At 39.0% G+C, this 26,925-nt stretch overlaps 1 pseudogene; it reads right to left on the reverse strand.

Annotated features, from left to right (window-relative positions):
• Positions 1 to 1,260: 1,260 nt before the first annotated feature.
• LOC136794748 (testis-expressed protein 10-like) lies at positions 1,261 to 25,965 on the reverse strand (annotated as a pseudogene).
• Positions 25,966 to 26,925: the final 960 nt, after the last annotated feature.

Here is a 26,925-nt window from a genome sequence, read left to right on the forward strand (position 1 = left end):
TAGCTTCCAAAGAGAATCAATTTCAAGAAGTATTCAAAAGGTGCTTTTAAATGAATGTTAAAGCAGAGCCTCCAATAGTTATATCAAAGGAACAGTGCCCTCCACTGGAAGTTTTATTAACTTGAAACCACTTAATTTATAAGGAAAGAAATAATATTTCTTTAAAGGCCTAGCATTAAGTGCTGCACTAGACAAAAAGCAGGGCTTTGGTTTTTTTGTTTTGTTTTGTTTTTTAATTTCTAAGAAAGGAAAACATGGGAAACTAATAAATGTTTAGAGTACTTCAAATTAAGACCAAGTCTTCCTTTAATGCACATGAACACAGAAATAAACCTTGAATTTTCACATACAAACAACACATTGCAAACAGCTCTCTTTTGATAAAAGGAAACGTTATCATCAGTTATGAAGCATACTCTGGGTGACAACATTCAAACATATGTCCTATACTGGTATGAAGAGACTGCTGAACAAAGCTAAAGAAAATCTACTAATAATGTGAGCTACTCCTATTGAACTGGGATAGGGGATCTGTACAAGAAGCCAAAAGGAAGCTAGTCTTTAAGTTTTCAGTTCTGCCTAAAACCATATCAGACCCTGTCCATAGGCCACAATCAGTAACAAATATTGCTGAATACTAAAGTGCCATGCCTGATACAGACATGAAATTTTTTTAACATCTTTACTGGAGTATAACTGTTTTACAATGGTGTGTTAGCTTCTGCTTTACAACAAAGTGAATCAGTTATACATATACATATGTTCCCATATCTCTTCCCTCTTGTGTCTCCCTCCCTCCCACCCTCCCTATCCCACCTCTCTAGGTGGTCACAAAGCACCAAGCTGATCTGCCTGTGCTATGCGGCTGCTTCCCACTAGCTATCTATTTGACATTTGGTAGTGTATATATGTCCAGGCCTCTCTCTCACCTCGTCACAGCCCAACCTTCCCCCTCCCCATATCCTCAAGTCCATACTCTAGTAGGTCTGTGTTTTATTCCCATCCTACCCCTAGTCTCTTCATGACATTTTTTTTTTTCTTAGATTCCATATATATGTGTTAGCAGACGGTATTTGTTTTTCTCCTTCTGACTTACTTCACTCTGTATGACAGACTCCAGGTCTATCCACCTCATTACAAATAACTCAGTTTCATTTCTTTTTATGGCTGAGTAATATTCCATTGTATATATGTGCCACATCTTCTTTATCCATTCATCTGTTGATGGACACTTAGGTTGCTTCCATGTCCTGGCTATTGTAAATAGAGCTGCAATGAACATTTTGGTACATGACTCTTTTTTTTTTTTACACATGACTCTTTTTGAATTATGGTTTTCTCAGGGTATATGCCCAGTAGTGGGATTGCTGGGTCATATGGTAGTTCTATTTTTAGTTTTTTAAGGAACCTCCATACTGTTCTCCATAGTGGCTGTATCAATTTACATTCCCACCAGCAGTGCAAGAGTGGTCCTTTTTCTCCACACCCTCTCCAGCATTTATTGTTTCTAGATTTTTTGATGATGGCCATTCTGACTGGTGTGAGATGATATCTCACTGTAGTTTTGATTTGCATTTCTCTAATGATTAATGATGTTGAGCATTCTTTCATGTGTTTGTTGGCAATCTGTATATCTTCTTTGGAGAAATATCTATTTAGGTCTTCTGCCCATCTTTTGATTGGATTGTTTGTTTTTTTGTTATTGAGCTGCATGAGTTGCTTATAAATTTTGGAGATTAATCCTTTGTCAGCTGCTTCATTTGCAACTATTTTCTCCCATTCTGCGGGTTGACAGACACGAAATTTTTAAGAATATTTTGAACACTCGCAATACGAAACACTATTAGTTATAAGACGTTTCAGAGTAAAATGGTACAGTCACTATGGAAAACAGTATGGCAGTTCCTTGAAAAATTAAACATTACCATATGATCTGGCAATTCCACTTCTGGGTATATAGCCAAAAGAATTAAAAGGATTCAAACAGGTATCTGAACATCAAACAGGTATCTGTACACCAGTGTTCACAGCAGCATTATTCACCATAGCCAAAGGGTAGAAACAACCAAGAGTCCATCAACAGATGAATAAACAAAATGTGGTATAATGGAATACAATGGAATATTGAATATTCAGACTTAAAAAAGGAAACCGTGAAACATGCTACAATATGGATGAACCCTGAAAAGTTACACTGAGTGAAATAAGCAAAACACAAAAGGAAAATATTGTATGATTCCATTTTTATGAGGTTACCTAGAATAATCAAAATCATGAAGATAAAACAGTGGTAAATGGGGGCTAGGGGAAGGGGAAATGATTAGTACAGAATTTCAGTTTGGGATGATGAAAAGTTCTGGAGATGAATAGTGGTGCTGGTTGCACAACAATATGAATGTACTTAATGCCACTGAACAGTTTTAACTGTATACCTAAAACTGGTTAAAATGGTAAGTTTTATATTATATATATTTTGCCACACACACACACACACACACACACACACGAAGATATTTCAAGTGATTCCTTGTCTGAGTCTACAAACTTATTTCGTCAGCTACATTAAATTCTGAGCTCCCTTCCAGAAAGGAAGGTCTGCACTGCCATTTCTTAACACCGAAGGTTTTAAGCACAGTACTCTCACCTGCCACTGAACCCTTACTGCATACTTTTGATAATTTTAACCCTTATTCCAATCCACCTACACAAGTCACTAAACAAATAACGTGAAACAGTCTTACTCTAGTGAACTTCCTCTATCTAATAATAGTATCAACAGTTTTAACTGTTGCATTAAGAGCAAATGAAGGGAGGAGCAGTATTTTAAAAAGCCTCTGTAGTTCATGAATTGCCTGCCAGTAAAAGGACAGAGGGTGGGGGGGGGAGATTATACACTTAAAATACAGCTCACTTGAGCATGCTACCTCATGTGCAGTATCCCGATAAGCATGGCAGCCAAACTTGAACTGAGTCTTCCCATAATACAGCAACGACTTAACCGAGAAAGCAAATCAGCAGGCAGACTGGGTAGAAAATATACAAGCTGGACCAAAAGCTGTTGAGACTCTGCTGGGAGAACCACCACAGTGCCTTCTCGTGGATCTAGTGGGGTAAGAAGATAAGTTAAACTAAAAAAGATATACAAACCAGAGTTAAATTAATAAAGCAGATTAAATGATTATTTTCACTGTGTTATGTTGAATTCTAATACATCAATTACATGGAAAAAAGTTTTTTCACAAAGCATGTATGTATGGCTTAAGGTATTGTCTAGAGTAAAACAATGAATACAATCATTTAAAGATATGTTGGGCTTCCCTGGTGGCGCAGTGGTTGAGAATCCGCCTGCCGATACAGTGGACATGGGTTCGTGCCCCGGTCCAGGAAGATCCCACATGCCGCGGAGCGGCTGGGCCCATGACCCATGGCCACGGAGCCTGCACGTCCGGAGCCTGTGCTCCGCAGCGGGAGAGGCCACAACAGTGAGAGGCCTGCGTACCACAAAAAAAAAAAAAAAAAAGATATGTTTAACACTCTATTAATTTCATAACATTCAAACGCGTTATTTGAAATAAAAACTATGATGGGGTTAATGGGATCGGACACAAAGCGAAACGGTAAAAAACAAGCACTTTTGCCAAACAGTGACAATTATAATAGCGACTTAAAGCCAAAGACCTATCCGTGTACACACACACACACCCCACATATGAGCAACACCGAAAAATACAGGTTTTAAAATATTACCCACAAAAGGTGGAAACAAACCAATGTCTATCACCTAATGAATGGATAAATATAAGTGGTATATCCACAAAATGGAATACTACTCAACATTAAAAAGAAATAAAGTACTGATATATGCTACAACATAGATGAAACCTAAAAACAGTATATTAAGTGACAGAAGCCAGACTCAAAAGACTCATTATATAATTCCATCTATTAAAAAAGTCCAGAATAGGCAAATACACAGAGACAGAAAAGAAGATTAGTGGTTGCCAGGTGGGGAAGGATAAAGTAGGGAGGGACTACTAATGGTACAGTTTCTTTTTGGGGTGATAAAAATATTCTGGAATTAGATAATGAACAATATTGCACAATCGTGGGACTATGTTAAAAAATCAAAGAATTGTACATTGTAAAATGGCAAATTTTATGGTATATGAATTATATCCCAATAATAAATATAAATTATCTATATGTATATATCCCAGTATGCTTTATTGATATTTTTATTTAAAAAATGAAAGTTTCAGTGATGAATAAAAAAAGTTATTAATAGATGAAAGTCATACAAGATATCCATTATGGTTAAGTAAGTAAAATTTGCCACCAAAGCGTCAAAGGAATTTTATAAAAATACCTGCTCAGTTTTGAATTTGTGAATAACATGTGGCTTAAAAGACAATTTAAGAAGGCAAGAAGTGGGCTTCCCTGGTGGCACAGTGGTTAAGAATCTGCCTGCCAATGCAAGGCAAATGGGTTCAATCCCTGGTCTAGGAAGATCCCACATGCCACGGAGCAACTAAGCCCGTGCACCACAACTACTGAGCCTGCGCTCTAGGGCCCACAAGCCACAACTACTGAGCCCGAGTGCCACAACTACTAAAGCCTGCGTGCCGACAGCCCACGCCCCGCAACAAGAGAAGCCACCATAATGAGAAGCCCACGCACCACACGAAGAGTAACCCCCGCTTCGCGGCAACTAGAGAAAGCGCGCACAGAGCGACAGAGACCCAAAGCAGACAAAAATACATAAATTTTTAAAAAAGAATGCAAGAAGCATCTACAACCATTAATTTCTAGAACTATCCTAATAGATAATACTAGTGAAAATGAATTTACTGTTTGATGTTTTGTTAATTTTCCCACGGTGTAATGAATTTATAATAATTTAAAGGAAAAGCAAAACTAAAGAGCTCCCCTTTGGGGCTTCCCTGGTGGCACAGTGGTTGAGAGTCCACCTGCCGATGCAGGGGTCACGGGTTTGTGCCCCGGTCCGGGAGGATCCCACATGCCGCGGAGCAGGTGGGCCCATGAGCCATGGCCGCTGAGCCTGCGCTGCGCGGCGGGAGAGGCCACAACAGTGAGAGGCCCTCTTACCACGCGCAAAAAAAAAAAAAAAAAAATCCCCCTAGGATAAACTGCCAAGAAGGCAGGAATATAAAGCAATTGTTTTGTAAATAAACCATTCATTATGAAATCAGGCTTGTTAAGGCATAAGGAATGCATATTTTGTTCAGTTCATTACCCAAGTTGCTATTCACACAAAAAGTACAGGCTCTTGTAACATTGCCTGGTAATCCTAGATGTAACTTGGAGGTAAGAAGACTTAAAAACCTCAACACACTTGGAAGATTTTCTTTAAGCAGATACTTATATTAGGATGGAGGTCAAAGCAGACCTTGATTTTGCTTCTAACTCAGTTTGACTTAACAGAATCACTAATTTCTCCCGGCCACAATTTCATTATGTGTGAAATAGGAGACTGGTTCAGATAAGCACTATTCTGAAATGACTTAATTTTATGACTCACATATTAAAATCACTTTTTTCTAGCCAAATAAAACACATTTCTTTCAAAGCTTCAAAGAAATTTCAAAAAAAAAACTTCAAACAGAATACCTTAACAAAAACAAAATTTGCAACTTAGGATATAAATACTTATTTCAGGCTACAATGTATTCAACAGCATAGTCTATTTATTTTCATGTTCAGAAAAATGTACAGTTGATTAAAATTTTTAAAAACCTCAAACTAACTTATTTTAAAAGAAAAAGTTAATACTGGATTAGGCATGCAAGGACACAGTAGTAAGGAACCACAAATACATGGGCAGAAAAATTTTAAAAATCGGGTGCTATCAGGGGATCAAATGTAGGGCTAGGAATGACAAATGAGCCTAAAAAAAGTAAAATGGGACCAGATAACAAAGAGTTGAAGGCTAAGGACACTGAAATCAACTCTGCAGGCACAGGAGTAACATGGTTGAAAAGTTGTTTCAGATGGATAATTCTGCGGATGGAAAAGAAAAAATCAGAGTTACAAGACTCTAAACAAAGAAGCAGTTGTATGTCTATTTGAACAATACAGGCAAGACACGACAAGTGCAAGAACCAATGTTGGTACAGACTGGGAGAAAGGGGGACATTTAGGAAGAATAAAAATTAGCTGGATTTGAAGTCTGCTTAAATGTATACATGTATGTGAGTTTTAGGATGATGAGGATTGGAAGAATTGAGTGTTCTAGCACTGTTGACTGGTAGCAGAGAGGAACAAATATCCAGAAAATAAATTCTACTTTTAACATGTTGAGCGTAAAGTGTCTCTGGTATAAATCCAGGTAGAGATGGCCATCAAACAACTCAATGTATAAGTCTGACACTGGAGGGAGGAGCCTGAGCTATTTAAATAGAAATTACCCACATGACCACTCCTAACTACAAAAGAAGTTAGGAAATCTAGTTTTTATTTTGTGTAGTCATATGCCCAGCTAAAACCTGGAAATTCCATCACTAAGAGAGGGGAGAATGAATGAAAGCTGAGACAGACAACTAGCAATCTATACCACAAACCCAAAATTACTAGTAGGTTCTCTTTGCCAAACTGCTCAGCGCCCAAAACCAAGGCACATTTTACACTAACTAGACTAGACCACACAAAAACTCAATTGCAACATTTCTTCAACAAAGGTAGAGCTTTCCAAGATCTACCTAAGTTTACCTCAAGCAACATAATCTATTACTGTCTGGAAGGTCTCAGTTGACACTGCAAACTTGGGAGAATTCTTCCTGCTCCTCCAATAATTTATACAAAAATTTAAAGTCTAAATAAGCCGACCACCAATTTTATAAGGGAGGCAGGCCACTGGGGAAACTCATTTTCAATAACACAGCAGGTAATTAGAAGTAATCCTTCCTGAAAATAACTTTAAAAGCTGGATGAAATAGTTTTTAACAAGTCAAAAGCAGTCAAGAGTTAACAAGAAAATGAACATTTACTGGGTCCCCAAATCTAAAATAAAGCAAGACCGGAGGGCAACTGCCAATTCCAAAGAAAAGGCTGGAAAAATGAAGTAACCTTTTAGAGGCCTCACAGGGAAAAGTCAAACAAAGCCCAGGGCCTGCCAAACATGGGGACTTTCATATATTATCCCTACTTCAAGCTGGACCCTTAAGGGCCTCCCTTCCAGGGTAAAGGTGAACTGGAAGTAAAAACAGCTCTTACATAAAACTTAATCCCAGTTTTGCATCATTTCAGCAGCCAAAGTAACAATTTCCCAACTAGATCTATAGAGTCAACGCAATTCCAATCAAAATCCCAGCAAGTTATTTTTTAGTTATCGACAAATTGATTCTAAAGTTTATACAGAAAGGCAAAAACCTAGACTACCCAAGACTGAAGCAGAACAAAGTTGGAGGACTCATACTACTCAATTTCATGACTTACTATACAACTACAGTAATCAAGACAGCATGGTATTGGTGAAAGAACAGATAAACATAGGTTAATGGAAGAGCTCTAAAACAGGCCTACAAAGTATAGTCAACTGATGATCTTAGACACAGGAGCAGAAGCAACCCAATGGAGAAAGGATGGTCTTTTCAACAAATGATGCTGGAATAACTGCACAGAAAGTCTAAAACTGAAAAATAAAAACAGAAAACAAATTCAACAAATATGTTTGAATACAACTGAACAAAACTAAAAAATTAAAACCTGGAAGATATGAGATAATTATAGACAAGAGAAATAGGTAGAAAAGTCAGTAAGCAGGTACATTCAATTAGAGTCTTTAAAGGAAAGGAGAAAAATGGCACTACAGCAATTTCTCACCTGTGGTCTATTAAATGTGCAATAGCATCACGCTTTTAAAAAATGTACATACCTTAATTTAAAAATACTTTATTGGTAAAAAATGCTAACCACCACGTGAGGCTTCAGTGAGTCACAGTAGTAACATCAAAGATCAGTGATCACAGATCACTGTAACAAATATAATAAGGAAAAAGTTCAAAATATTCCAAGAATTACCAAAACGTGACAGAGAGACATGAATGAAGTGAGCAAATGCCGTTAGAAAAATGACGCCAACAGACTTGCTCAATGCAGGGTTGCCACAAGCCTTCAATTTATAAAAAATTATATAAAAAAAAATTATGCACTATCTGCCAAGGGCAAAAAAGCAAAACAAAATAAAACGAGGTATGCTTGTACAATACAATACATTCAACAAATTTCTTTTTACTAAGTAACCTTCTATACTGTCCCAGACGACCTTTTCTTTTAGCCTTCACAAACATTTCTGTTCAATTACAGGAAGCCCAGATTTCTTCTATAGATGAAACTGCAAGTCAATTTCCTTTTGATTTCTGTTTAAGTAGAGTTAACCCTTGAACAACATGGATCTGAACTGCGCGGGCCCACCTATACAGATTTTTTTCAATGAGTACGAACTACAGTACTACACAATCCCCAGTTGGTTGAATATGAGGATGTGGAATCAAGGATATGAAGAGCTGACTGTAAAGTTATCTGTGGATTTTCCACTGCACAGAGGGGTCAGCACCCCAACCCCAGAGCTGTTCAAGGGTCGACTATACTCAATTCCTACTGCACTGTCTTTCTCTGGGGCTTATTCTATCCTCGGGTTCCCACAAAGAATCTATTTGTTAGTACATTTTTCTAAAATGTAATCATTCACATACTGTCTGAACTATTATTTACCCGCTATGTTTCTTTAATATAGCTCACTTTTTAAAAACAAGTATTTCTAAAAGAAACTTTCTATCACTACCATAAAGAGAAAATCAGCCTCTCCCAATACACTTTGCAATAGATTCCCAACCACCCAACCACCACTTAGTTAATTTCAACTTGCTAAATCAATCAAAGCTCTCCAATCCCTCTGAAAAAATAAATTAATTTTCCCAGCATATTGGAAAGTCTTCCCAACTACTAGGCTTCTCTAGTCAGCAGTGAACTTTTCCCTCTCACAAGCTGATTTGTAAGCCAAAGGCAAGACTTAGCTGTTATCTGTTCCCAGCACATATTAGAATTACCTCATTAGAATAATCACTGTATAAACTAATAAAGGATGAGTACAAGAAGAAAGCTTTTTTAAAGACCACTCAACTACACTGAATTTTTAAAATGTCACTATTTTCAGTAATGCCAAAGTTATAACCTTTGATACACACAAAAGAATTGAAAGCAGGGATTGGAACAGCTATTTGGAGACCAATATTCATAGCAGCATAATTCACAACAGCCAAAAGGTAGAAACCACCCACATGTCCATTGACAGATGAATAGATAAAATATGATATATACATACAATGGAAGATTATTTAGACTTAAAAAGTAATGAAAACATGGAAGCAACCAAGAGGTTCTTCAGTAGGTGAATGAATACATCCATATAATGGAATATTATTTAGCACTAAAAAGAAATGAGCTATCAAACCATGAAAAAAACATGGGGGAAGGTAGGATGAATAAGCAGAGCACAGAGGATTTTTAGGACAGTGAAAATATCATGTATGATACTATAATGGCAGGTACGTGTCATTACACATTTGTCAAAACTCACAGCATGTACAACACCAAGAGTGAACCCTAACATAAACTATGGACTTTGAGTGTTAATGATGTGTCAACATAGGTTCATAGATTACAATACATATGTAACTGTGTGGTGGGACACCAACAATGAGGGAGGCTATGCATCTGTGGGGGCAGGAGTACAGTATATGAGAACTTTATTCTTTCTGTTCAATTTTCCTATGAATCTAAAGTTTCTCTAAAAAATAAACTCAATTTAAAAAAAAAAAAAAAAGGAATGAAATGCTAGTAGTGCTACAACATGAATAAACCTTGAGATTGTCATGGTAAGAGAAATTAAGCCAGACACAAAACCATATTGTATGCTTCTACTGATATGAGGCACCTAAAAAAATCAAATTAATAGAAGGAAAAAAGTAGAAGAGCGGTTCCCAGGAGCTGGGGGAAGGGGAGCATGGGGAGTTACTGCTTAATGTGTACTGAGTTTCAGTTTGGGAACATGAAAAAGTTCTAGAGATGGATGGTGGTGATGGTTGTACAACAATGGGAATGTATTTAATGCCACTCAACTATACAATTAAAAATGGTTAAAATGCTAAACTTTACATTATATATATTTTACCACAATAATAATAAACAACATCCTTTGTAACTCTGCATTTCAACCTAAGATTTAAAAAATTTAGACATCAGGTCAAATATTAACTGGGAGTACATGAGTAAGTATGAAGACCACTGGCCTAGACCACTGTTGGCTCCCTAACTTTAACCCATGTTGCCCTCCACAGGCTATCTGCTAAATAGTCAACGCACTGCTCTATGGAAGTATTTTGGCCAACTCAATACAATAGCAGCCTATGGTCCCTGAAAACAAATCACTGGGGAAATTTACGAAGAATAAATTATACTGCCAATGCACTTTTGTTAAAAATTCCACAATTTCACCACCTCAGCCTCTTCACATCCTTTTTTCACCTTTTGTATCTTGGCACAAACCACTTCATCAGGGCAGCATTCCCTAGGACTCTACTCCCCCCATGAAAGAGCAGGACCAGCTTCTTATCATATACTCTTATATCACCCTACATTCTTTTTCACTGATCTTATCACAGTTGGTCACTGAAAAGAATCATAGAAATAAAGTCTCCCTCACCAGACTGTACTCCATGAGAACTGGCCTACCTACCGCCTTTTCCACTAAATGCTCAGCACCTGGTATAGTAACTGCCTTAAACATATTAAGTGTCCAGACTAAAGTGAATAATGACAGTATACCCATATACTCTTGAAAAATTTACTTACATTTAATGGTCTACCAAATTCCAAACATCCTAACCATTATTTAATCTCATTTTGATGAAAATTGTATCTGAAACCTCTTACTGGACAAAATATACACACACACAATTCTATTCAAGAGTTCAAGGATATTCTGAAGCTTATCCACACACCTGATTAAAAACTTTTGCTTTAGTAAGAAAACTGTGTCTGGAGGAAACAATCCCTAACAACCTACTTGCTCAAGAAAGTATCTCCCTATTTGATTCTCTGTCCCCTCCAACTCCAGAAACTCTAAATTAACATTCCTAAAACATGGCTTTGATCCAACCAATAGTCTTCAATGCCAAAAGGATCAAGGATGAAAGATAAAGGAAGTTCAGAGACAAGAAATGACTTTCAGCATCAAGGCTAGTCAACAGCAGAAACCAGATGTGACCCAGATCGGTCCCATGTTCTCCATTACCTAACACTACAGCTTTCTCATATGCTATCTCCGCCAGTTAGTGTAATCTCTCCTCCCTTGCTTCACTTCTGCCTGCTAAAATCATATCCATGCTCAAATACTACCCTCTAACACAGCTTTGTCTGTTTATCCTATCAAGGATGTCTCTTCCTATGAATTCCTACAGCACTTCTTAATTGTAAAGTTCTAATGACACTTACATACGCCTTGTGTTAAATATGTAAATTCACTTTTTCTCCTGCAAGTTATTGAGCTATTGTTTCTCAGCTTCAAAACCACCCTTCTACACTCTGCTTTGTGATCCTGGAACTGAGCCACATTTTTTTCCTTTACAGCTGGCTTCTCCTTAGGCTCTGCCAATAAGGGGGTACTAGAGACTGGAAAGCTATAAGAGGAAAATGGGACACTTTCCTGTTTGCTTCCTAGTCCTACTTTTGCTTCCCTTTGCCACCAGTGCAACCCAACAACTCTTCTAGAAGCCAGCAGCAGTTCATTCTAGTAGCCACAGCTGGTTCCACTTTGTGGTTTTTCTGACACAGAACCAGCATCATCATGCCCCTAGAACACCAGCATCAGCCAGCCAGAACCCCTGTTGCCAAATCCTGGACCCCTGCCCCACAGGGCCGCTCTTGTGATGTCAAAGACATTAGCACCAGCTAAGCACCAACCCCTTCCTAGAGGTCTGAGCTTTGGCTCCAGACAGGCTTTCCTCCAAACTTCTTCCCCTCTTCTCTTTGTTCTCCCAATCTAGAGGCAGCAGCCACTTCCTGTAGGTGCTACCTCCACAATACCTTACTGTTCCCTTTCGTCTTTCCACTTCTTTAATACCTAGTTAAAAACTGTTTGTATTAAATTCTCTGTTAAAATCACTGGTGTGATTTCCATCTTCTGACTAGACCATGACACACTCTTTTATCAATTTTAAGACTTTGTACCAATTTTAGCAATTTATGAAATCACTTAAGAGAACAAGGAGTATACCTTAAGACATCTGATTGTCATAATACTTTGCAACCAAAATAATTAGCGAATGAATGAAAAGTTCATCTGCCTACAATAGACTTACCTCTAGACTTATCACTTCTAAGCATATCCACTGAACTCTGCTCCATGAGCCTGATTCTCCACATAGTTTCTTTCTTTTGATAAATTTAAGAACCTTCTGACAGACTTCAAGATCCCTTCAAGTGTTTGCTCATGGTGGGGAACTGCACCTTTCGTGTTCTAGCTTGTATCTGTCTCAATTTTTTTTTAAAGAAACCTGTAGACTTCTTTTTTTAAATTTCTTTGTCTTATTTATTTTTGGCTGCGTTGGCTCTTCGTTGCTGTGCGCAGGCTTTCTCTAGATGCGAGTGGGGGCTACTCTTCGTTGTGGTGTGTGGGCTTTTTATTACGGTGGCTTCTCTTGTTGCGGAGCATGGGCTCTAGGTGTGCGTGCTTCAGCAGTTGTGGCACGCAGGCTCTAGAGTGCAGGCTCAGTATTTGTGGCACACGCGCTTAGTTGCTCCGCGTCATGTGGGACCTTCCCAGACCAGGGCTCAAACCTGTGTCCCCTGCATTGGCACGCAGATTCTTAACCACTGAGCCACAAGGGAAGCCCTGCTTGTCAAATTTTATTAGACAATTTGTTTTTATATTATCTGCTCTCACTTGAGGTAAACATTTTAAGTAACTTCCAGGCTTACATTTTTTTAAAACTCCATCTTCTAATCCATAAATTTTTTTTAGAAAAGAGAACTATTTTTCTCCAATTATCCCTCTTCCTTCAGGATACTGATATTAGTTTCATTACCAGTTTCCTCATGTACAAATGAACTGATGACCTTTAAGATACTCTCTCATCTTAAGATTCAATAATTACACAGTGCCTCTCACAAATAAACCACCCACCTCAGCAAATTTTATTAAATTCATATCTACATAATTCGATACCTGACACTCATTTAGTACAAAACGTTCACTTTAAAGATTAAAAAAATAAAAGTAAAATTGGAAGTCCCAGGGCTTAAAGTGACTTGTTCATGATCAGTCATACTACTGCTTTTATCTTTTACTTGCCAAAATCTAGATAAAAACACCTCACAGTATAGAAAGTTCCAGTTTAAGGCTAATAACTTTCTGATAATTTTCGGTTAACCAGGGGAAAGGAATGGCAGTACCTTTTGTTTGTCTCTTTCCTTCTGTGCTTGGTTATTTCTTTTAAGGCATATGGAAAATTACTCATGAAATGGTGTTTGAAATCAATAAGATAATTCTTTCGAAGCCATGAATCCTAGTAAAATAAGCAAAGATTAGAAAATCTATAAGAAACAATAACTTAAAATGACAAGACTTTAAGCAGAAATCTAACAACTTGTCAATATTCAACTATAAATTTACCATTATAATACACCTTCTGCTAATGATACAATATGAAAATAAATCTTAAAGTCAGAATAAACTGTTAGGCCATCCAATTTTCATCTTTTGGGTGCTTTTATTTAATTATTTTTACTTGCATTTTATCTGTTTAAAAAGGAGAAAAAGGGAGAAAGTAAATAAGATATAAGAAAATTCTGAATCTGAATACAATATTTACAAAATATACAAGAAAGTTTTCAACCTAGTGTTCCACTTAACTGTAACTCCATTCCCTAGCAATTCTGTTGCCCATTAAAGGTATTTAACACTTTCACAAAGCAATGCACTTCTCTAAAATTGCTCAGCAGTATTTGTCAATGTATCATTTTCTCCTACTTGAAACAGTCTTAATTTCAGATTACAACACTCTTATTTCTTGCTATCCACAGAACCAAACATTCCATTTTGCCAGGGACTGAGGGGCTGCCTGGCTTGTGGGATTTGAGGTGCTAAAATAGCTAGTCACCCTACATCTCCTTAGTTACCTTCAATGGATTCTTCTCTTCGCCCCAACCTAAAAATGTGTACTTGACAACTTCTCTTGGACTTCTAACAGGCATCTCAAATTTAAAATGAATGAACTGAACTCTCCTCACAGGTAGTCACACTGTCATTTGAACCATAACATAGGGATCACCCTTGCTCCTCTTTTCTTCACTATGCACACCATCTGTCCTGTTGGCTTTACCAGAATCCAGCTGTTTCTCATCACTTCAACCACTAGCTACAATTCTACTCCAAGCCACCATTATGACCTCTTACCTAGATTACTATAACAGCCTCCCAATGGTCTCCTAGCTTTTCGTCTTGCTCCCCGAAACACAATAATCTACATAGCAGCCAGGGTGATCTTTTAAAACATAAATCACACTTCAAAATAATATAGGAAAGGATAAAGGAAATAGGTGTGTATGTAGGGCAGGACTAGTCATCCATGGGATCAATGGTCTGAGTTGGCTTCCAGTTTTGCTAAAGCTGGATAGTGAGCAAGTGGGAGTTCATTAGTGTTTTATTTAACTTTAATATGTCAAATTTACAAATAAACATAATTTAGATGATGCCACTCCTCTGCTCAAACCCTCCAATGTCTTTTCACCACACTCAGGTTAAAATCCAAACTCTTTACCACAAGGTACCATATGATCTGGATACTGCCACTTTTTCTCCCTCATCATCTACCATTTTCCTAGTACCTCACTTGCACAGGACTTCCTGCCATTCCTCAAATATGTCAATATTTGTTCTCACTTCAGGGATTTTCACTTGCTGTTCCCTGTGCCTAGAAGGTCCTTCCCACAGGTCTTCAGAAGACTTGGTCCTTCACTTCATTCAGTGACATTTAAATATCAAGAAAGCATTTCCTGGGCTTCCCTGGTGGCACAGTGGTTGAGAATCCACCTGTTGATGCAGAGGACGCAGGTTCGTGCCCCGGTCTGGGAAGATCCCACATGCCGCGGAGCAGCTGGGTCCGTGAGCCATGGCTGCTGAGCCTGCGCGTCTGGAGCCTGTGCTCCGCAGCGGGAGAGGCCACAACAGTGAGAGGCCCGCGTACAAAAAAAAAAAAAGAAAGCATTTCCTGACCTCCTATTTAAAATAGCTCCCCCTCACTGTTCCATCATATGTTCTCCCTTTACCCCACTTTCCTTTCATCTTCATTCCTAATAACAACATCATCTATTTACCATCCATCAACCCCACCAAGAGCTAAGTACTCACCTTGTCACTCACGTTCATCTCTGTATTCCCAGAGCCTAGAACAGAACCTGGCACACTGCAGAGCAGTGCTATACAAAAGACCTTTCTGCAATGATGGAGTTGTTCTATAACTATGCTGTCCAGTACAGTAGCCACTACCACCTGAAGCTACTGAGCACCTGAAATGTGGCTAGTGTTTACTGAGGAATTGAATTTTAATTAATTTAAAGACCCACATTTATACATGCTCAATAAATATTTGACGCATGATTGCATCTAATTTTTCTTCACAAATTCTAATCTTCATGGTAAAAAGACAACAATAATGAAACATTTAGACAAAAAGTAGCAAGCATTAAAATACAAAGCTAAGACACAACAAAATTTCTATAGTGTAAAATTATAATACTGACCTGAAGCTATTAATACAGGATGACTCCAAAAACCAAAGTTAATTAAAAAGTTAATGTTAAATTGTATTTCATTTTTTTTTTTTTGGCCTCTCCCGTTGCGGAGCACAGGCTCCGGACGCGCAGGCTCACTGGCCATGGCTCACGGGCCCAGCCGCTCCGCGGCATGTGGGATCTTCCCGGACCGGGGCACGAACCCGCGTGCCCTGCATCGGCAGGCGGACTCTCAACCACTGCGCCACCAGGGAAGCCCTGTATTTCATTTTTAAAACTAGCTATATATTAAAGATACACACAGTATATCAGAAATAAGCAACCTCAGTAAGGATCTGAGTACTCAACCACTGCAAATAAGATTTAATGTAACTTGAGATTTCTTTTCAAAGCAGATGAAAGATTTCAGATTCCTCAAAAGGTTTAAAAGACTACTACTTGGATAAAAATGAAACTTCGCAACTTTGCAGCAAAATACGAACACACTACATGCATTTAGCAAAACCTAAAAGTAAGTGGTCAGTGACCCTAAGGTTGCACCTAATACAGATGTCAATTTATCAACAGAAAACCTACACATTTTCTGAGAGAAAAGAGTTACAATTCAGCCTGTGGTACATAATTAGAATTTAAGACCAAGGAATGCCATTTCATTCCTCCTAAAGTCTGAGCTGTTACAGGTCACCCAATACCTTAACTACTAAGCTATAACTGAAGGTGAATGAGAGAGAGGAACCAACAGTGGGAACGGTAACAAAAAATAAACTAACATTGGGCTTCCCTGGTGGCACAGTGGTTGAGAGTCGGCCTGCCGATGCAGGGGACATGGGCTCATGCTCCGGTCTGGGAAGATCCCACATGCCGCGGAGCAGCTGGGCCCATGAGCCACAGCCGCTGAGCCTGCGCGTCCGGAGCCTGTGCTCCTCATCGGGAGAGGCCACAACAGTGAGAGGCCCGCGTACCGCAAAAATACAAAACAAAACAAAAATACTAACGTGCATTTTAATGTCACCTGATATAACTAACATACACACTTATACTTTGTCTCTAAGATAATAGATCTTACCTTACCTAGTTATTAGAGTTCGAAAATAACAAATTTGCCAGGGTAAATTGGCGAATTCTACCAGTGGATGCTTTTAAATACTATTCCTATTTGAATTAACCACCTCGGTTTACTTCAATTTTGTACAGTATCCCAATTCAGTATTCTATATAACCTTCAACAGTCCAGGCAAACCAGTCTTCTGAACTTAGAATCCTATGTTAACGGACTGCTGATAAATATAGTCATGTTATAGTACCACAGAATAGCTCTGAATATAGCTACTTTAAATATCCATAAAATTAAGGCAGTGTTTAGATCCTTTGTCAGTATCATCTGAATGACAGTAGATGATCCAAAACTAGCACAATTAATGAATTTGCATTTAGTCCTACCATTCTAATTACAAATACTATTACTAAAGCAATAACAAACACTAACCAGTGCCCATGAAAAAACAAACACCAAAATGCCTGGAATTTTATTTTTCAGCTTTCCGAAAATGAAAGAAAGCCTAGTACTTAAGATCACACTGAATATCATTACTTTTACTTCTTATCTTAGCCTTTCAGATGAAAATACAGCCATTCAAGACTCCAAATAATATATATATTTTCTAAGAAGCTGCATGCATTATTACTGTGACTAGCCTACAATCACAGATTAACTGCCATAAAGGAGAACAAGCTTCACTTCCATAAAATCATATACAATACCCCTAATCATGATCACTTTCTTGCCAATTTATGCAATAAATCATAAAACAGGCTCAAAATTGTAATCAACAAAATGCCATCCTATTTGAGAAAGCAATTCATAAAACATCCATCCCTACAGAATGATGGGTAATGGGTTAATAGTGATACAGTAAGCTATTAAAAGAAACACACACCTTAGTACAATTGTGTAACGCTTTTCAAGATTATGAAATACTATTATAATTAACCCCAGTCTTACTTTATGTGTCTTACTAACTCGTGAGCTTGAATGAAATAAAAAGAGCTAAATAAAACTAAAAAATTGCCTTGCCAGTTTTGGACGTATGTAGGCAACTTCAAGGATTCACACCTGCCTTGTCAAGTCCTTGCAGAAATTATTCTGTAAAACAGATGCTTCAAGTTTTAGTATTGTCCTGCAGCTACCCTTTTTAAGATTAACCACATTAGTGGGAAGCTGCAGCATAGCACAGGGAGTTCACCTCTGTGCTTTGTGACCACCTAGAGAGGTGGGATAGGGAGGGTGGGAGGGAGGGTGACAAAAGAGGGAAGAGTTATGGGAACATATGTATATGTATAACTGATTCACTTTGTTGTAAAGGAGAAACTAACACACTATTGTAAAAGTTATACTCAAATAAAGATGTTAAAAAAATAAAAAATAAAAAATAAAATAAAGTTAAAAAAAGATTAACCACATTAATCCAGCACCAATTAATCTTAGAGTTTGTTCTTCCTTACTTGCTCCATGCACTATATATTATATTCACTACAACATAACACTTTTAAAAAGCCACCAACACTCAATTCTCCCCAAATAGGAGGTAAATTTACTCGTCAAGAAATATGTCTTTGCTATCAGCTTTCTAGCAAGAAACTGTCCTATGACTTGGAATTACTTAGGTTAACTTCACTCACACCATACCTACAACTACAGCTTACCTGCAGTAAAGGTAACTTTAAGAAATGTTTTCTGGGCTTCCCTGGTGGCGCAGTGGTTGAGAGTCCGCCTGCCGATGCAGGGGACGCGGGTTCGTGCCCTGGTCCGGGAGGATCCCACGTGCCGCGGAGCGGGTGGGCCCGTGAGCCATGGCCGCTGAGCCTGCGCATCCGGAGCCTGTGCTTCACAACGGGAGAGGCCACAGCGCTGAGAGGCCCGCATATCACAAAAAAAGAAATGTTTTCTGATCTTACATCCTTTATCAAGAAAAAACAAAAAAGCATACACTAAGCAAATCTGTGTGTAGCTTCTTCCCTAAAATGTAGTAGTTTAAAAACTTCTCTGGGTTGATTATGAGATCTTCAGTTTGGTCCATTTCTTGCCATAAACTTGGTAACATGGCACAAACTGGAAGAAACTACTTAATAAGCCACTTTTTAAATCCTATAAGGGGTCTCCAGAAACTATAATGTTCCTACATAATCAATCTGCCATAAACAATACATTGTAACACTATTGTGAATTAGAGCTAATAAAAACAAATGAAATCAAGCACACTGTTATGCATTTCGCTTAAAAATTTAAACATACAGGTAATAAACTCGCAAAACTGAGCAAATGTAAGAAATAAGTTTACAGTTAAACCCTGGGAATTTTTTGGAAAATGCATAACCAACTAGTAGTAATATGCTGATTTCTAATTTGTCATGATAAAAGGCATTACTCAGAAAATAAAGAACCTATTAGTTCTCACCAATTTATGGGTCTCATCATGTTGTTTAGAGAGTTTCCACAGAAGGGAAATAATGTTAAGAACTTGCTGCATAACCTGCAGAGATTCTCGTTCTATACCATTTCCAACAGAAGCAGCTAGTTGTGGAGGCACAGCTTCAATCCAGCACTCAATTAGCAATGGAATTATTATCGCAATAAATCCTTTCAGGTTTTCAGTAGATGACAGGCCTTCATCCACACTGCCTAGTCCTCCAACCAGGTACCTAACAAGGAAAGGTAAGAATTTTTAAAATTTTTAATTAAAAAATATTATTCCTTGCTTAATTTAAACCTTAAAATATAAAGTACCAGCAAAATGAAGCACCATGAATTGATAATTACATGGATCAACACTAGGAAGAAAAACAGAATTCTAAGATGACAAAGCCAAAAGACTGTAATTTTTTACTTTTCATTGGGCTTTGCTACAAATGAGTAAATTAATATACTTTGAAATGACTCCTCCCATCAGTAAATAAAATCAAATTATGAGTAACTATATGAAACTACAGAAGACAACTGAATGTCTTCCCACCATTAGCCATCAATGGTCAGCAGTTATAATTCAATATAGGAAAACTGAGTGTGGACATAACTGAAATCCTTCTTACCGTAGCCTGAACTGTGAACTGACATTTGGCTGTGAACCCCCATTTTCATAAACCTGGATGTGTTGCTGGTCGTTGGCATGTTCCTTCCAGTTGATAAAAATGGAGTTGCTAGTGGGGGGATTTTCTTTTTATTCCTGAAGTCCTTCACTTTCTCTCACCCTACTGGATCCATCTGCCAAGGCCTAACGGAATTTACTGAGTCTCTCACTAAGACTTTCAGCCTCCACTGCTGAGAAGTGAGTCTCCGATTAGGATTTACAGAAAGTATTCAGGACTGGGATCTGTCTCTATTTACCAGTCCTTTGGACAGCTGCTGATGAGAAATAAGTTCTACAAAATTCTTAAGCAATATACTGCTACGGTCAGTAATTAGAGCTGGGTACTGTTCCAGCAGAATGTCCAAAACTTTTAAAGAGTCCTCCTGAATTCCTTCAGTAATGTGAGTCATGGCACTAGAGAGATGGGCACTTACCAAAGGAAAAAATGGAGAAATTTGTTCAGCTCGTATTTTGGGGGCCAGGAATTGAAGAAGTTGAACTGCTGCTAATCGTACATTAGCATCTTTATCTGTAAACACAGCAGTCACTTCACTTAATATGTTTGAAAGGTGTGCATCAATTATAAATGGGTATTGAGACAAAAGGTCTTTAAGTCCAAGAAGAGCACTTTGTTTAACCCCAGCATTGTAGTGATGCATGTGACAGCAAATCCTATAAATAAAAATAAAAACACAAGCTTTAGATATATACATACACATTGTATCATTTTCAAATAAGCATGCTAACTAAAACTATGCTAATAAACTGACACCCCAGTGGGGGTGGGGGGTTGGAGACTGCTTTGGCAAGTATTTCTAAATGTTACTTTTAGAAAAATGAAGCTTTTGTTAAGAGCAGAAAGTTTTATCTTTAGCATAGCTTTAGCTGAATAAAAGCATAACATAACTTTCAGTCAGAATTTTCTTTTTGAAACTACACAGGATTAGGCACACTATCATTTAAAATGACAGCAATCATTACCACCACTTAAAGACCTACTATGTACCAAATATGTATTTATACCTATATTCTACCTATTTTAAGTGGTCTTTCAGGGTGTCTGTGTATTTTATTCAGAGTACAACACTTGGCAATTTTATTTGTGGAATAATTTATATAATCTGTAAAGAAACAATAACTTCAAATACCTTTTGACATTATTTAACCTTCAGAGATTAAAAAGCAAAACTAAAAAATGTATATATTCACAAAGATTTGTTCACAAATGTTCATAACAGCATTATTCATAAGAGTCAAAAAGTGGGAACAACCAAATGCCCATCAACTGATGAGTGAAAAAACATGACATAGCCCTGCAGTGGAATACTATTTGACAATACAAAGGAATGAAGTACTGTTCTGATACGTGCTACAACATGGTTGAACCTCAAAAACATGCTAAGTGAAAGACCAGTAATAACAGACCACATTTCGTATGATTCCATTTATAGGAATTGTCTAGAATAAGCAAATCTTTACAGATAGATCAGTGTCTGTCTAGTGGGGGGAAGGAATGGAGAGTGACTTCTAACAGGTATAAGGTTTCTTTCTGAAGTGACAAAAATGTTCTGAAATTAGATTATTGTGATAGTAGCATAACAATGTAAATACATTAAAAACCACTGAATTGTCCACTCTAAAATGATAAATTTTATTATGTGTAAATTACATTTCAATAAAACTTAAATTTTTAAGCAAAACCACTGCTCAAATTTCAATTAACTTCACACATTCACTATGAATCTGGAATAAACTACATACTATAAGGGTTCAAAAATGGATAAGACAGGATCCTATCTTAATGTGCTACAAAAACAGCTTAAAAACTGTCATATCAAAAACCTGATGCATCAAAAAGTTAAATACAGAAATTATTTCCAGATGACATATTAAATCATCAAATAAATATACAAGGGAGAAATCACTTTGACTTTAGCTGGGCAAGTCTTTCTGGAGGAAGTGGGAAAGCTGCAGTGACAACATCAGATCTGGGTGACAGATAAACTCCAACCTTTAGCCATTAATAAACCCTGAGTTAAAACAACTTTTCACAAAAATATAACATTCTAGATGATTTCAAGGAAAATCCTACTTTATCAAAATAATATTTACAATTTACCTTAATGTTAAGTTTTCTGTTGTTTGTTGGAAGTGTTCCATCCTCTTTGAGTTGGTCAGGCAGATGTATAGTCTTTGTTTTAAAGTTTGTAACAGTAGCATTTTCTAACCTGGGCTTCTTTTTACCAACTTTTAGTTTTACTTTTTGAAAATCATCTTGGCGTTTTCTTTTTTTAGTCATTCTTGAGTACTATGATAAAAGAATTAATTTTAAAACAATCAATAAAGACAAAGATAAATTACCTTTATGAAGTAAAAAAAAAAAAATCAGTTTAGTCAAGAGATTTTGGGCCATGGAACGTTTTGTCAAGCAATGTTCTAAACAGGACCTTTGGCTGGGCAATGTGCTAAATAGAAAACTTTTGTATACTTCAATTAATATACATACTTCAATAAAAAAAACAAAGAAAACTTCTGAAAAATTTTTTGTGCCCACAGGATGAGGGGGAGACAGCACAGAGTTGCTATAGATACACCTTGCATGTGCGGGGAAGCTCCTGGCCCAGAAGCCTCCAAGAAACCCTAGCAAAACAAAGTCTGAAAACCAATGTTATTATTTAATACAGCCTGTAATAGTTAGGAAAAGTTTCATGAACCTAAGCTAGGTGCTTGAAAATGGGTAAGATTCAGATATGCATCAAGGACAGTTAATGAGCATTTCATGCGCAAGGAAAACAGAGTATGGATCAGGAGTAGGGATAAGCCTGGTATAGGCAAAAATGAACGTACCAGCACTGTGAACACCAGGAATAGTTCAGACTAGATATAAACAGTAAACAAAAATGCAGGAGAAAAATCAGTATAAAAGAAAATATAGTATAACAGAGGAATAAGGAACAAAGACCAGCTAGGTCACTATTATAATAAATAACTCAGGTATAATCCCCCTCTTCACCATACTTTCAACTTACATCCAAATCATCCCAATTACACACAAAATCTTTGATCTGTGCCTCCTACCCATTCCCAGGCCCCTTCTTAAGTCCTTTATCTCTACCCAAGACTGTTATCAGTTCCCCCGACAGAATTATTGTCTTGTCTCTAGTGTCTACCCCATGGTCCATTTGGTAGAGAATCACCACAGGGCTCTTTCTAAACACAGATCTGACCAAAGCTCAGGAGCTTTCAGCTGCTCCTTTTACTTGCTTACAGTAAAAACACCTTGGCTTGACATATTCGGTCCTTCCTAACTTCCTCTCCAGCTTTATTTTTCCACAAACTAACCTCTATCTAAAAAAGAGCCTCCTATACCTGGAACTAGACCAGCGCTTCTTGAAGCCTTTTCCACACACTACAAAAATACTGAATTCTGCCTTGCACTGTACACCCACTACAGTAGATATCTCTGGGATAAATAAAACTCCTAATCTGTCATAATTATCCTATCCCTAGCTATTTTTTTAAAGTTACAATGCTACACATGGGAGTCCAAAAAATTTGACTAAAATGAAGGCTTGCATTATTGTAAGATTAATAAAATGGCTGGTGCAAGACCAGACAGCTCAAATTCTAGGACTCCAGAAGGCAATCACCTATGACATTATATCCAAATTCACATGATTGCAAGGTTTTACTACATTAGAGCCCCGTGATCCAGGGTTTGGCTACACAGGTAAACAGCAGATTCAAGACTCAGAGTGACTCGGTTCTTATCCAGACTCTGCCACTTTCTAGCCATAGTTAACCACCGTGCCTCAGTTTTTATCTACAAGACAGGGATAATAATAATGCTTACCTCATACAGTTGTTTTGAGGTAGGATGAATGAGGAGCAAATGAGCTCGTATCTGTAAAACACTCCGAACTGTGCCTGGTACACTTACAGATATGCTATAAGCACAAACATATATATTTTCTTAGTCTCAGGACCAGTAAATACCAAGCATAATATTAGATGCACAATAACTTTCAATTCGCACAAGACCATGTGAAGAAGGTGGTACTAAAACCATTTTAAAGACATAGCTCAGAAAGGTTTGTCAGTCCCTTATTAAGGAGTTGAAAAGGGATTCATAAACAAGACTAAACTCTGCAAAACCAACTTTATGTTATATATACTGGAACTCAGGTGAGGAGTGGAAAAAAGTGGCAAAATGGCTTGCCTTATTTATCCCAATAGTAAATTTTCACCCCACCCACACCTCTAGTTTTTCTAGTCTAAAAAATGAGTAACTGAAAACTAAGGCCCTAATACTCACCTGGTCTCTGTTAATTAAGCAAGCACATTTTGTGAGTTTTCCCTACAATTTTATTACTAGCTAATATCAGAGATGAAAACAAATGGAACAAGACATTCAGAAAAATCGATGAATTAACCCACCACCCTCCAATTCTCTGTGCTATCTTGAGCCACTATCTGATCAGTGTCCAACATACAGTCTACTGTCAAGCTTATGCCATATTATCCACCACTTTGTATTAATCATCCTACCGTTCTCCGTTAGTTAAAGTGGGCTTATTAATCACTCTACCATTTCCGTTAGGAAAAGTGGGCTTAACCGCCCCTTCATGACTTTTCAAGCTAGTAAGATGATTTTCATGGTACACAGGGAACATTTTTATACTAAGAACTAAAAGTTCTACAGCAACTTGTTATTTTCGCTTAAAATAAAGATTTTTCATAGTACAGCAAATCAAATAGTCCGACTAAGCCACTTTTATAGTAGCTGGTATCGAATAAGAAGGTAGGAAGTCCAGCCTCAGAGGCTGAGCTCTCACATCACTACACCAGGTGAGCCTCAAAAGCTTTAAAACTGAATTTCATAAACTCCAGCTGCAGGCCTTCTAATTTCAACAAAAGGGAGATTCTAGCCTATCAGGATTTCGACCTAACCGAATCCCAGTTAGTTTGTCTGCCACCTCATTACCTTCCCCTGATTTCCAACTTCTTTCCCCTGCCAAAAAAAGAATCAAGAAAGCACACTGGGGCTTCCCTGGTGGCGCAGTGGTTGAGAGTCCGCCTGCCGATGCAGGGGACACGGGTTCGTACCCCGGTCCGGGAAGATCCCATATGCCGCGGAGCGGCTGGGCCCGTGAGCCATGGCCGCTGAGCCTGCGCATCCGGAGCCTGTGCTCCGCAACGGGAGAGGCCACAACAGTGAGAGGCCCGTGTAACGCAAAAAAAAAAAAAGAAAGCACACTGTACTCGGCCTTTGGTAATTTCCTCTCCAACCCTTTACGCTCACGAGTTCCTCCAAACTCTACCTAGGGGGCCAATCGGAGGCACCAGACTTCCCAAAAAACAAATACCACAGACTGGGGCTTCATACAGAGCGCTTAACCGTCCACACCTGGACGGCGAGAGGGCCGATTAGGAGACAGCTGCGCATCTCCACCCCCAGACTTTGGTCCCGCAACCCAGAAGTGAACACACCGCGGTTTTAAGAAACTATCTTTCCTGCTCCTCCTGGAGACGGCGGTCAGGACCACAGTCGGGAAAGCGGGGCCCAATCAACGTAACCCGGCCTTAAAGTCTCCTAGACCCGAAACCGCGCGAACCCGCCCCGCCCAGTCACTTGAGGCGCTTCAAAAGCCCGCGGGGCGCCCCAAACCCACACAGCCCCTCTCCGCACCGAGGCCCAGCTCTGCAGGGGCGCAGACTGGCCTCAGCTGCCCCTGCCCGCCTGGGCCGCGGACCGGGGGGCGACGGCCCCACGAGCCGTTCGGCTCGCCGTCCCGCGCCCAGGAGAGGGCCCGGCCAGACTGGCGGCGGCAGCTCACCTGAGGGCCCGGCCGGGACCGGGACACGGAGGCAGGTGGAGAGAACGTCTGAGGAGGTGTCCACGGGGCGACGGCGTGCACCACCGGCCTCAGGCTCTCGGCCCCGGAGCGTGTTTTCAAATCTCCTCGTCTTCACGCGGCCGCGTTTCCTTCCGCCGCCCGGAAACCAGGGCCCCTCCCACGCCGCGCCGCGCTCACGTGACCGCGGCCCGCAGCCGCGCGCAGCCGGGGAGGAGGGAGCGGGAGCGATAGGCCCGGCCCCCGCAGGAGGGGGCCGGCGCCGGAAACCGCCCGCGCTCCGGGAAGCCAAGAGAGGAGAGCGCCCGGTCCAAGGACAAAGCTTGGATCTGGGTCCAGCTCTGAGTTTCCCGGGCGGCATGCGTTTCTGGGGAGTGTCGCCATGGTTACAGCTAGTTGGGAGCATGCCTTTTCTCTCCTCGCTGGACCACTGTTATTCAGACCTAGAGACATTCAAAGAAGAGTATAAATTGAACTGAATTAAGAATGAGAAAAGTTTAGGCCTGCAAGGACCTTAGAATTCCTGGGAACTTTAACCCGGATGGAGCAATTAAGAATTAGTTGACAAAAAAAAAAAAAAAAAAAAAAAAAAAGAATTAGTTGACGACAGAGGGCAAAATACACCTAGTAGCTGGAGCCAGAAAGTCTTAGGTGAGGATTTTCCCTAATATTTCAGTTTCTCAGCACTGAGGTTCCTGCTACTGAAATCAAGTGGGCCCAGGGAAGTTAGAAATTTAAATGCCTAGAAAGGGGATGAGAAAGCAAAGAGAATGCGTCTTTGGAAGATAGCCTTGTCAAAGACTGGCAGGTGGCATGGAGGGAAGAGCCCCAGGTATGGATTTTAGAACTTGATTCAAATTTGTTTCTGTAGTTTACCAGATTATAAGACTCAGTAAAGCTGACAAGGAATGAGCCTCAGTTTGCTGGGTAGGGATTCAGAGCAATGATGTCTGAGGTGGGGAGAGACCCAAGCACTGGGACTAAGATCATGCATATTCTATGATCAGACACGAAGAGGCAGTCCCAGACATCCTGGCAATACAGCCATACTACCACAATCTGCCTGTTTTTTTAATAAATTTATTTATTTACTTGGCTGTGTTGGGTCTGTTGCTGCGCGAGGGCTTTTTCTAGTT

Source organism: Kogia breviceps, chromosome 8 (assembly GCF_026419965.1).
Source record: "Kogia breviceps isolate mKogBre1 chromosome 8, mKogBre1 haplotype 1, whole genome shotgun sequence".
Taxonomy (NCBI): domain Eukaryota; kingdom Metazoa; phylum Chordata; class Mammalia; order Artiodactyla; family Physeteridae; genus Kogia; species Kogia breviceps.